Below are 11,981 nucleotides of genomic sequence, written 5' to 3'. Positions count from 1 at the left end.
GCACTCTGGGAGGCCGAGGTGGGCTGATCACCAGAGGTCAGGAGTTCAAGACCAGCATGGCCAACATGGTGAAACACCGTCTCTACTAAAAATACGAAAATTAGCTGGGTGTGGTGGTGCATGTCTGTAATCGTAGCAACTTGGGAGGCTGAGGCAGGAGAATCAATCACTTGAACTCAGGAAGTGGAAGCTGCGATGAGCCCAGATCGTGCCACTGCACTCCAGCCTTGGAGTCAGAGCGAGACTCCCTCTCAAAATAAAAATAAAGAAACAAGAAAATCAAAAGAGGAACTGGGACAATACCTGCAGCACATGTGACACAATGAAAAGACAGTTTCCTGAATGTGCAGACTTCTCTTCCAAGTTTGGACCTGACATACAATAGCCTATTCATCATCTGTACGTGCGTTACACACATCATAAACTCAACATGTCCCGACTGATGTGTAACATTCTTCCCCAGAACTGGTCTTCTTTCAGTGTCCCCTCTCTCTTTAAATAGCAACACTATTATCCAGTTGTTTAAATGAGAAATTGACACATCGACTGACAAATTCCTTTCCCTTCCTCTCCTAACCATCATTAATCATGCTATAAATTCTTCCTGCTAACCACATTTGAATAATCCAATGTGACAATCTTCATTGTTGCCTCCATCATCTCTAGCCTAAATTATATAATAAACTTCTAACTGCTGACCTGGTATCTGCTCTCATTCTCATTCTTTATGCAGCAGCCAAAGTTCTGTTTTTACAAAATAAATCTGATTGTGTCATCCACTGCTTCCAGCTCCACAAAGGATAAAGTCCAGTATTCTGAAATTGGCCTATGAGGTCCTGAGTAATATTTATCTTTGTCTTCTCTGACTCACCCTTGCTTACCTTTCCCATCTTTCTGTCCCTCAAACTTGTCAAATACCTTCCCAACATATAGCAGTATCTGTCTGGAAAGTTCTTTTTCTTATTCTTCAGCTGAAAGATTATATCTCATCCTTCTTCTTCATTAAATGGCACCCACTACCAGAGTAGGTTGGATTTTTCTTTAAAAACTGTCTAAAGGCAATATTAAAAGACCTCAAAAGACTGATTGCAAAGGTATTTCACAAATGACAAAATACCAACAGCCAATAAACATAAAAATGTTCAACACCATTAATAACTACAAATGCAAATATGAATTGGAATAATGAAATATTTCCCACTGACAGATTGGTAAAGTTTATACCCAATATTGGCAAAGGTGTGCATAGATGTAAATTAGGATGGCAATTTCACCATATCTGCTGCCTTTTAAAAAATATTAAGTGGTCATTTGCTCTGAGTCAAAAATGATAGAGTTTGTGAAGTACTAGGAGCTTGGTGCAGCTCTAAGAAGAAACTGTTGAAACTGAAAGTGTTAGCTACTTGTGTCAAAGATTAAAAAGAGGAAGGTGGACCCTAAGAAATGGGCAACGTGGTTCTGTTTTGTATTTTTTGTTTTGTTTTGAGACAGAGTCTTGCTCTGTCGCCAGGAGCCAGGCTGGAGTGCAATGGCGCAATCTCGGCTCACTGCAGCCTCCGTCTCCCGGGTTCAAGCAATTCTCCTGCCTCAGCCTCCCGAGTAGGTGGGACCACATGTGCGTGCCACCACACCCAGCTAATTTTTGTATTTTTTAGTAGAGATGGGGTTTCACCATGGTCTCGATCCTTGACCTCGTGAGCCACCCAGCTCGGCCTCCCAAAGTCCTGGGATTACAGGAGTGAACCACTGTGCCCGGCCGGCAATGTGGTTTTAAAATACTGAGTTGTATGGGGAGGGAAGGGTAAAAAGAGAAACCATAGCTACTCTGAAGGCTGAGGCAAGAGGATCGCTTGAGTCCAGGAGTTTGGGGGCAACGTGGGCAATGTAGCCAGATCTCCTCTCTAAAAAGGGAAACCAAAGAGGACGGAATTCCTGATGCTGGCTTAATGGCACTGAATGAACTGATAAGCAGTAGAGAAGTAAAGGACTGTTTTATACTGTCCTGTAGATTCCACGTGTTTTAAAAAACTAATTTTGCTATAATTTTGAAATTATAGGAAAGTTGCAAGAATAGAACAAAGAATAATCATATACTCATTTCCCAGATTCACCAAATTTTTAAATCTTTCACCATCTTTGCTTTATTATTATTTAACTATCACCCACAGTTAGGTGTATATATACACATATAAAACATATAATTCATTTATTCCGAACCATTTGAAATTAGGCTTTATGCATCATGGTTTTATATCTGTTTATACTATGTGTTTTTCTTAAATACAAAAACATTCTCCTCATGACCATAATCTAGTTATCAATTTCAGAAAACATAATACTAATGCAATACTTTACAATCCATATTCCAGTTCTGTCGATATCCCAGTAATATTCTCTAAAGCATTTTTCCCTCCAGTACGGGATCTGGTCTAGGATCATATATTTCCTTTAATTGCTATGCCTTTGTATTCTTCTTTATTCAGAAACAATTTTCTAGACTTAAAAAAAAACTCTTTCATGATACTTTCATTTTTGAAGAATACTGGTCAGTTTAGAAAATGTTTTTCAGGCCGGACGCAGTGACTGATGCCTGTAATCCCAGTACTTTGGGAGGCCAAAGCAGACAGATCACTTGAGCCCAGGAATTCAAGACTAGCCTGGGCAACATGGCGAAACCCCGTCTCTACAAAAAATACAAAAATTAGCCAGGCATGGTGGTGCACATCTATAGTCCCAGCTACTCGGGAGGCTGAGATGGGAGGATCACTTGAGCCCAGGAGACAGAGGTTGTAGTGAGCCTTCACTGCACCACTTCGCTCCAGCCTGGGCAGCAAAGCAAGACAGGGCAGCCTGTTTCAAAAAAAAAAAAAAAAAATTCTTCATATTGGTTTGTTGAGGTTTCCTTGTAATTAGATTTTAGTGATGCAGCCCTGGTCAGATACTTTGTAAGTGATGTTGTATCCTTCTCAAAGTATTTGGAAGTGTACAAAGTCTATCCCTTATGGGTGATGTTAATGAGGTTAATTTTGATCCAGCTGTCAAGAACTGTGAACGGTCTGCGATTTTCCGCTACTTGCAAGCTACCAAACTTAACCTGCCACATTTTGCTGACGCAGCTCAGTGAAGATGCTGGTCTGACTTCTTGAGTCAGACACAAAAGGGATTATGATTCACGGTGCTGCTGCCAGTATGAGCAGCAGCATATTTACATGTATTCTCAATGCCCTCAAGTTCCACGGGAATAATACAAATGGGTTCTGATGAGTATCCACGTATGCAGTTGGGTGCATTACAGGAGAAAGACCTTGGGCTTAGGGAACTCAAATCTTTCATAATGCATGATAAACATTATTTCGTTTTCCTATGGAGGGAGAAGCTATCTATCTCCTAAAGCTGCTTATGACAGAAACATTCCTAAAAACGGAATCCAGAACAAAATGCCACATGTTTCTGCATGAGATTTGCAGAAATAGTGGGGACCCTTGGAAAATTTTCTGCCATCACCTGGTCGAGATGTTGCATGGTTTCTCCACTGTACAGTAATTATTTTTCCTTTTGCAACTAATGAGAAGTTTGGAAAAAAACAGGCAAATATCCTACTCTTATCATACTTATCCTCCCTCTAGATTAAGCATCTATTGATGACCTTCACCCAAAGCCCTTTTCACAGCGATAGATGCTATATTGTTTTAGTCTCGCTATTATCCTCTGGATGGATTCCAGACTTTTGCTGTGATTGTTCCGTGGATGTTGCATTCTTCCTTATCTGGGAAACAGTAACACTTCTTTTGAGGAGAGAAAGAAATATTCCAAAATAAAAAAAGAAATGAATTAAGCTATTCCTAAGGGACTGAGAAAATCAAATAATCATGGGGAATAAATCTTGCATACATCATTTTTACTTACAGAGGTGTTAAACTCAGAATTTAAAAATCGTTCAATAAAATTTTAACTTTTAAATCTTAAACCTATTGGTTTCCAATTGGTTTCATTCCATCTGAAGATGAATGCCTGTAACTACATCTACCACCCATTTAGAAAAACAATTATTCTCCTTTGTTTTTCTCTTACTCTCCCTTTTTTCTATGCTGAGCTTCTAATAACACTTAACTTACGTGCGTTGCTTAAAGAACTCCAGGAACAGGCCTTGAAAAACTAAGCATGAAATCAAGGTTGTGGAACGTTCCGCCCCAGGAAAAATGCATTTCATCTGTGTGTGGTTCATCTGTATTCTTGTCTCTTCTAAAAATACAAAAAGAAATTAGCTGGGCATGGTGGCACACACCTGTAATCCCAGCTACTCAGGAGGTCGAGGCATGGGAACTGCTTGAACCAGGGAGGTGAAGTTTTCAGTACACCGAGATCATGCCACTGAACTCCAACCTGGATGACAGAGCAAGACTCTGTCTCAGAAAAAAAAAAAAAATTGGAATTCCACAGAATGCACTTAACATGTCAATGAAAATAAATTGCCAGTGGTGTCTTTGATATCAGTGAGAAATTAATCAGGAAAAAATTTAAAAAGAGACATAATTGTTATGGTCAAGTATTCAAAATGCAACTATATAATATTATTTTTGTAGCTTAGATACTAAGAATGATTTGTCCTTCCTCTACTAATAATTTTCCAAAAACTTTTTTGTTTTTATTGTTATTATTATGGAGTTATTTTGAATATGTGAATAATATCTGTTGAGGATACTGGTCTACAAAATGTTACAGAGGAATAAAAGGGAGGAGTATACACTACCCAATATTATAACATACTAGAGATAATCAATAATCAAACAGTGATTGATCAAACAGATAATCAAAACAGTGTGCTGTTGGTGGAGAGAGAAACACTTACATCAATAGAACCAAACGGAGAGCTCAGGAACAGACTGACACAAATACGCTCAGTTGATTTTTTTTTTTTTTTTTTTTGAGACAGAGTCTCGCTCTGTGGGTCAGGCTGGAGTGCAATGACGCAATCTCAGCTCACTGCAACCTCCGCCTCCCGGGGTTCAGGCAATTCTCTTGCCTCAGCCTTTCCAGTAAACTACAGGCACACACCACCACACCCGGCTATTTTTTGTATTTTTAGTAGAGATAGGGTTTCACCATGTTAGGCAGGACGGTCTTGATCTCCTGACCTCGTGGTCCAACTGCCCCAGCTTCCCAAAGTGCTGGGATTATAGGGTGAGCCACCATGCCCAGCTCCAGTTGATTTTTTAAGATACAATAGCAATTTAATGGAAAAAGGATTTTTTTTTTCAATAAACGATGCTGCTGCAACTGGACATCCACAGGCAAAAAATGAACATGGAACAAACCTCACACATTCCGAATATGTTAACTCAAAATGAATCATGTCTTAGATGTAAAACAAAATACCATAACACTGTTAGGGAAAAAAATAGGATACGCAGTAAGGTAGAGTTCGCAGACCTGACATCAAAAGCACAGTTCATAGCAGGGAAAATGGACAAATTGTATTTCATCAAAAAAAATTGTTTTTCTCTGTGAAAGACTGCTAAGAGGAAGAGAAGACAAGCTATAACCTGGGAGAAAATATTTGCAAATCACATATCTGACAAGAGACTTGTATCTAGGCAATATAAAGAACTCTCAAAATTCAACAGTAGAAAACCAAATAATTAGAAAAAAGAGCAAAAGGCATGAACAGAGATTTCCTTCTAAAGAGTATTCAAATGGGAAAAAAAGCAAACAGAAAGATTTCAATATGAGTAACCATTAGGGAAATTTGATTAAAAACCACGAGATATTACTGTATGCCAATCAAAATGGCTAAAATAGTGACATTGCCAAATGCTGGTGAGGATGCAGAGAGGTGACGTGAGGATGCTCACTGCAACCTCTGCCTCCTGGGTTCCAGCAATCCTCCTGACTCAGTCGCCCAAGTAGTTGGGACTACAGGCTCATGCCACCATGCCTGGCTATTTTGTTTATTTTTTACTTTTAGAGATGGGGTCTCACTATGTTGCCCAGGCTGATCTTCAATTCCTGGTCTTAAATGATCCACCTGCCTTGGCCTCCCAAAGTGCTAGGATCACAGGTGTGAGCCATGGCATTCGGCCCTCATTTGCTTATTGGTCATTTTTATATCTTCTTGGGAAAAAACATCTATTCAATACTTTTGCCCGTTTTTTTGAATCTGGTTGTTTGGTTTCTTTTAAGTTTTCTATATATTCTTTTAGGAGTTCTCTTTGTATTCAGGATAGCAATCTTTTATCATATATATGTTTCGCAAGTATCTTCTCCTGTCCTGTGGGTTGCCTTCTCACTCTGTTGATAATGTCTTTTCATGCCTAAATTTCTAAAATGTTCATGAAGCCCAATTTATCTATTTTTTTCTTTTGTTATCGGTGCCTCTGGTTTTATATCTGGCATGTGGCTATCCAGCTTCCCCAGGTTCGTTTGTTGAGGAGCCTGTCCTTTCACCCGTTGAATTGTCTTGGCCCCTTTGTCAAAAATCATTGGGTTCTATATTCGAGAGTTTGCTTCTGGCTCTGTATTCTGTTTTGCTGGTCTATATTTCAGTTGTGCATGATATTTACTGTGGGTTTTTCCATATATGGTTTTTATTGCATTGAGATCGTTTCCTTCTATTCTTAGTTTGTTGAGTGTTTTTCATCATGAAAGGGTGCTTAGTTTGTCAACTGCTTTTTGCATTAGTTGAGATGGTCATGTGGTAATTTTCCTTTGTTCTGTTAATGTAGTGTATTACACTAATCATATTGTGTATATTGAACCACCCTTATGAGCCAGAAATAAATCCCATTTGAAATGTTGTTTAATTCTTTAATATGCTACTAGATTTGGTTCGCTAGTATTTTGTGGAGAATTTTTCCATCAGTGACCATAAGGAATATTTATGGAAGATAAAAAAGTTTTATTTTCTTTTAGTGTCTTTGTCTGACTTTGGTATTAGGGTGATTCTGGCCTCATAGAATGAATTAGGAATCCTTCCTTCTCTTCAACTTTTTTGGAAAACTTTGAGAAGAATTGGTATTAGTGCTTCACAAAATGTTTGCTGGAATTCACCAGTGAAGTCACCAGGCCTGGGGCTTTTTTGTTGTTGGAAGATATTTGATTAATGATTCAACCTCCTTCTAGTTGTAAGTCTATTCAGATTTTCTATTTCTTCATGGTTTAATCTAAGAAGGTCTTATGAGTCTAAAAATGTGTTCATTTTATCTAGGTTATCCAATTTATTAGGGTGCAATTGTTCAAGTGTTCTCTTATTATCCTTTTTATTTCTGTAGAATTAGTAGATCTGTCCACAGTCTCATTTCTGATTTTAGTAGTTTTAGTTTTCTCTGTTTTACTTTTTAGTCCATCTAGCTGAAGGTGTTTCAGTTTTGTTAATCTTTTTGAAAAACCAACTATGTGTTCATTTATTTTCTCTATTATTTTTCTATTCTTAATTTCATTTATCTTTACTCTAATTTTTATGTTATTTTCTGCCTTCTGCTAGGCTAAGGTCTATTCTTTTTTTTTTTCTGGTTCCTTGAGTTGTAAAAGATGGGTTGTTTATTTGAGATCATTCTTTTTAATACAAGAATTTATAGCTATTAATTTTGCCTTTAGCACTGTTTTTGCTGCATCTCATAAGTTTTGACATGTTCTGTTCTTGTTTTCATTTGTTTCTAAGTTAAGGGAATTATTTTCTAATTTCTATTGTGATTTCTTCTTTGATCTATTGGTTGTTTCAAAGTGTGCTGCTTAAGTTCCAGAAATTGGTGAATTTTTTTGTTTTCTTTCTGCCATTGATTGCTAACTTCATTCTGCCACGGTCATTCTGTTGGCAGTTTGCTTCTTCATGGCCGGCATAAGAATTTCACTCTTTGGTCAGCTGAAATGGAGTCTTACATAAGGCTCACAAGAGTGACTTTCCCATCACCTTTGCTATATAATGTAATGTAATCCAAGCAGCAACTACACAACTTCTGCCCACACTCAAAGGGAATAGGTTGTAAAGGCAAGTACACCACAGGGTTGCAATCTGGAGGGCTACCTCAGAATTCTGCATACAGCAAATATTAAGTAAATATCATAGAATCTTTGTACAAATGTGTATGTAAGATATACTAAAGACAGGCCGGGCACGGTGGCTCACGCCTATAATCCCAGCACTTAGGGAGGCCGAGGTGGGTGGATCACGAGGTCAAGAGATTGAGACCATCCTGGTCAACAAGGTGAAACCCCATCTCTACTAAAAATACAAAAATTAGCTGGGCACGGTGGCGCGTGCCTGTAATCCCAGCTACTCAGGAGGCTGAGGCAGGAGAATTGCTTGAACCCAGGAGGCGGAGGTTGCAGTGAGCCGAGATCACGCCATTGCACTCCAGTCTGGGTAACAAGAGCGAAACTCCGTCTCAAAACAAAAAACAAAACAAAACAAAACAAACAAACAAAAAAGATACACTAAAGACATTGTAACAAACACCTGAGACCCACCATTCATTTTTAGAAAAAAATTATTATAACATTTCAAGTTCCATGTACCTATCCCATTTCCTGTCCAATGATCTTCAATGCTATTTATTAGTACCTGCTTTTTGTTATAGTTTTGCCACTTTTTGTGTCATAGTTTTGTTTGTATCCCTCAACAATATATGGTTTGTTTTGCATAGTTCAGCCATATAGAAATGAAATTATCCATATGTATTGACAACATCATGGTTCTGGGATTCAACCATGTAGTTGCATTTTCACTTTGTGTAACATTTCATGGTATGGATATACCATATTTTGTATTCTGTTCTATTATGGGTAGATATTTCTGTTCTAATTTTTGACTATTCCAAATAATCCTGGACATGAACATTCCTTTACATGGCTCCTTATGTCATGTGGAAATGCTTCTTCTGCAGGTTATATAGCAGAAGCGAAATTAATGTGTTATGGGATAGCATTACTAGTATTTGAGGGAGATCTGTGGGAATCGCTCCCGTGTGAGGCACCTAGGAAATGGGCCTCGCCATACGGTGAGCTTGAGCCCGGACACAGATCCCCGGTTGAGTCGAGCTGAGGGAAAGCAGGAACCGAGAGAGGGACTATGCTATTCAAAATAATTAACAGACATTACTTTACGGATATGAGGACTTGGAAGGCATTGTGTCCACTTTCAGCTCCTTATGGTTTATTGTTTCATTGTGTTCATATTGGACATTCGCTGTAAAATATTAACTTAAGTATTTACACTTGTTAACTTACTTGCTGGGTGTAACTTACTTACCTTAACTTACTGGGTGTAACTTACTTACCTTGACTTACTGGGCATAACCTACTTACTGGGCGTAACTTACTTAGTGGGCTTAACTTGCTTACCTTGTGACTTAACTCAAGTATTTTGATCTGATATAAACAACATTAAGCAGGAAACTATATAATGGAACCTATTGCAAAAATAAAATTGCTGCATGAACATAGCTCATGTGGCCCTCCAGACCTCGCTCTTTTCTTTCTCCTTTTTCTGGCGCACACTCTCTTCCAGGTTTGGGAGCCTTGCTGGACGAGATTCCCAGGCTCGTATTCAGTTCACAACAAGTATTGCCAAATTATTTTCTAAAATAAGCCTGGGAAACATGGCAAAATCCCATTTCTTCCAAAAATACAAAAATTAGCTGGGTGTGGCAGCACGCACATGTGGTCCCAGCTACTCAGGAGAAAGTGGGAGGATCACCTGAGCCTGGGGAGGTCAAGGCTGCAGTGAGCTGTCATCATGCCACTGCACTCCAGTCTGAATGACAGAGTGAGACCCTATCTCAAGAAAAAAAAAAAGCTGCTAAAATTTACAATCTTACCACGCCCTTTCTTTACATGCTTGCCAACACTAAGACATGAATTTCTACCAATGGCTGACACGAAATGGTATTTCATGGGCATTTTAATTTGTGTTGTTCTGATTGCTGCTGAGTTTGATTGAGCCTTTCCTCCTATTTTTCTACTGGGTCATCTGTCTTCTTAGTGCTTAGTTGGAGTTCTTTATATATTCTTGTACTGGTGTGTTATCAATTATATGTCGCAATTGCTTTTCTGCTCTGGCATGCCATTTCAACTCTTTATGTACTATTGCAACAGAATTTCTTAACTTTGCTATAGGCATATATCAATTCTTTTATGGTTTGCACACTTTGGGCTTTATTTTATAAACTGTTTCTTTACTTGACGGTCATAAAGACATTCTCCTTTTTCATCTTCTATATAGTTTATAGATTTGATTGTCAAATTATAAAATATTTTATATTTCACCTAATGTGTATGATTTGAGGTAGGCATCCAATTTCAGTCATTTTCAAATGGATAATCTTTTTTGTCCAACATTATGTATTGAAGTTATTTTTTACCCACTTATTACAGAACAGCTTTATCTTAATTGAATCTTTTTTTTTTTTTTTTTGATGGAGTCTCACTCTGTTGCCCAGGGTGGAGTGCACTGGCACAATCTTGGCTCACTGCAACCTCTGCCCCCCGGGTTCAAGTGATTTTCCTGTCTGAGCCTCCCAAGTAGCTGGGATTACAGGCAAGTGCCACTATGCGTGGCTAATTTTTTTTGTATTTCTAGTAGAGATGGGGTTTTATTGTGTTAGCCAGGATGGTTTCAATCTCCTGACCTCGTAATCTGCCTGCCTTGGCCTCCCAAAGTGCTGGGATTACAGGCGTGAGCCACCATGTCTGGCCGAATTTTTGTATTTTTAGTAGACACATGGTTTCACCATGTTGGCCAGGCTGGTCTCAAACTCCTGACTTCAAGTGATCCACCCACTTATAGGTGTGAGCAACCTCGAGCAGCCAGATTTCTATATACTTATAGACTATTATTCTCTATCCTTTTTCTAATTGTTTATTTCTATGCCATTGCCAAAATGTCTATCATAACTTCAAATTATGCTTGAAATCTAATTGGAGATGTTATTTCCCTTTGTTTTTCTTTTTCTGGAGTGTCTTAGCTATTCTTGGCCTTTTTATTTTCTATGTAACTATTAACATCTGCATGAAAAGTTTTATTTAAAAACAATTGGAGGATGAAATCCAAGAAATCAGAAGAGCTCCTGGGATGATGGCAGATGGGAGGCAGGACTAGACTGCAGCTCCAGACAGAGCAGGATACAGAGGTTTGCACTGTGAATTTTAGCTCCAGATTGATTGTAAGAATAAACTAGCAATCCCAAGAGGAACTACAGACCCTCTGAAGGAAGTGGACTGCTCCTTTAGGACCCTGGAGACCCCCAAACACTGTGAGAGCCCCAACTGTGGAAGTGGGAAAAAGAGATCCTCCTCTCCCGACTACACACTCACACTGGAGAAGCTGAAGGTCTGTTTATGGGAGAAGTTTCTGACTTTACCTGGAGCTGAGTCAAGTTAGAGAGCCGAGTGAAATACGGGGTAGAGGAAGCAGCGGAAAGGCCTTGGGAGCTCACTGGGTCCCCAAGCGGCCCATTCCTGCCTGGGACCACAGGGATCCATTGGAAGAGTGGCCAGGGGAGCAGATGGCAAAACTCCACAGGAAGAAGGAATCTGTAGCTGAACTTTGTAACAATGTGAACTGGGCAAGAAGCCTGGCCAGAACTTGGGGGACTGTGCGAATCTGGCTTGCACACTACACAGGCAGGGGAAGAACTAAAGCCCTTTTCTTTTGCAGCTGGGAGGTAGATAGCATCAGGCAAATTTTCAAGCCTGTCTCACCCTCCACCTGGAAACAGACTCCGGGCTGTTGCAGGGTCACAGTGGGAATGAGACCAGCCCTTTGCTTTGCATGGGATCTGAATGAGGCCTGTGACTGGGGGCTTTCTCCTACTTCCCTGACAACCTGCATGATTCAGCAGAGGCAGCCATAATTCTCCTGTATACACAATCCCAGTAGCCTGGGAATCTCACGCCCATTCCCCACAGCACCCGCAACAAGGCTGCCCAAATAGAGTCTGAGCTCAGACACACCTAGCCCTGCCCCTACCTGGTGGTCCTTCCCTATT

The sequence above is a fragment of the Callithrix jacchus genome, chromosome 9 (genome assembly GCF_049354715.1).
Source record: "Callithrix jacchus isolate 240 chromosome 9, calJac240_pri, whole genome shotgun sequence".
NCBI lineage: Eukaryota > Metazoa > Chordata > Mammalia > Primates > Cebidae > Callithrix > Callithrix jacchus.
The sequence above is the reverse complement of the archived record's forward strand: the minus strand, read 5'-3'. Positions refer to the sequence as shown.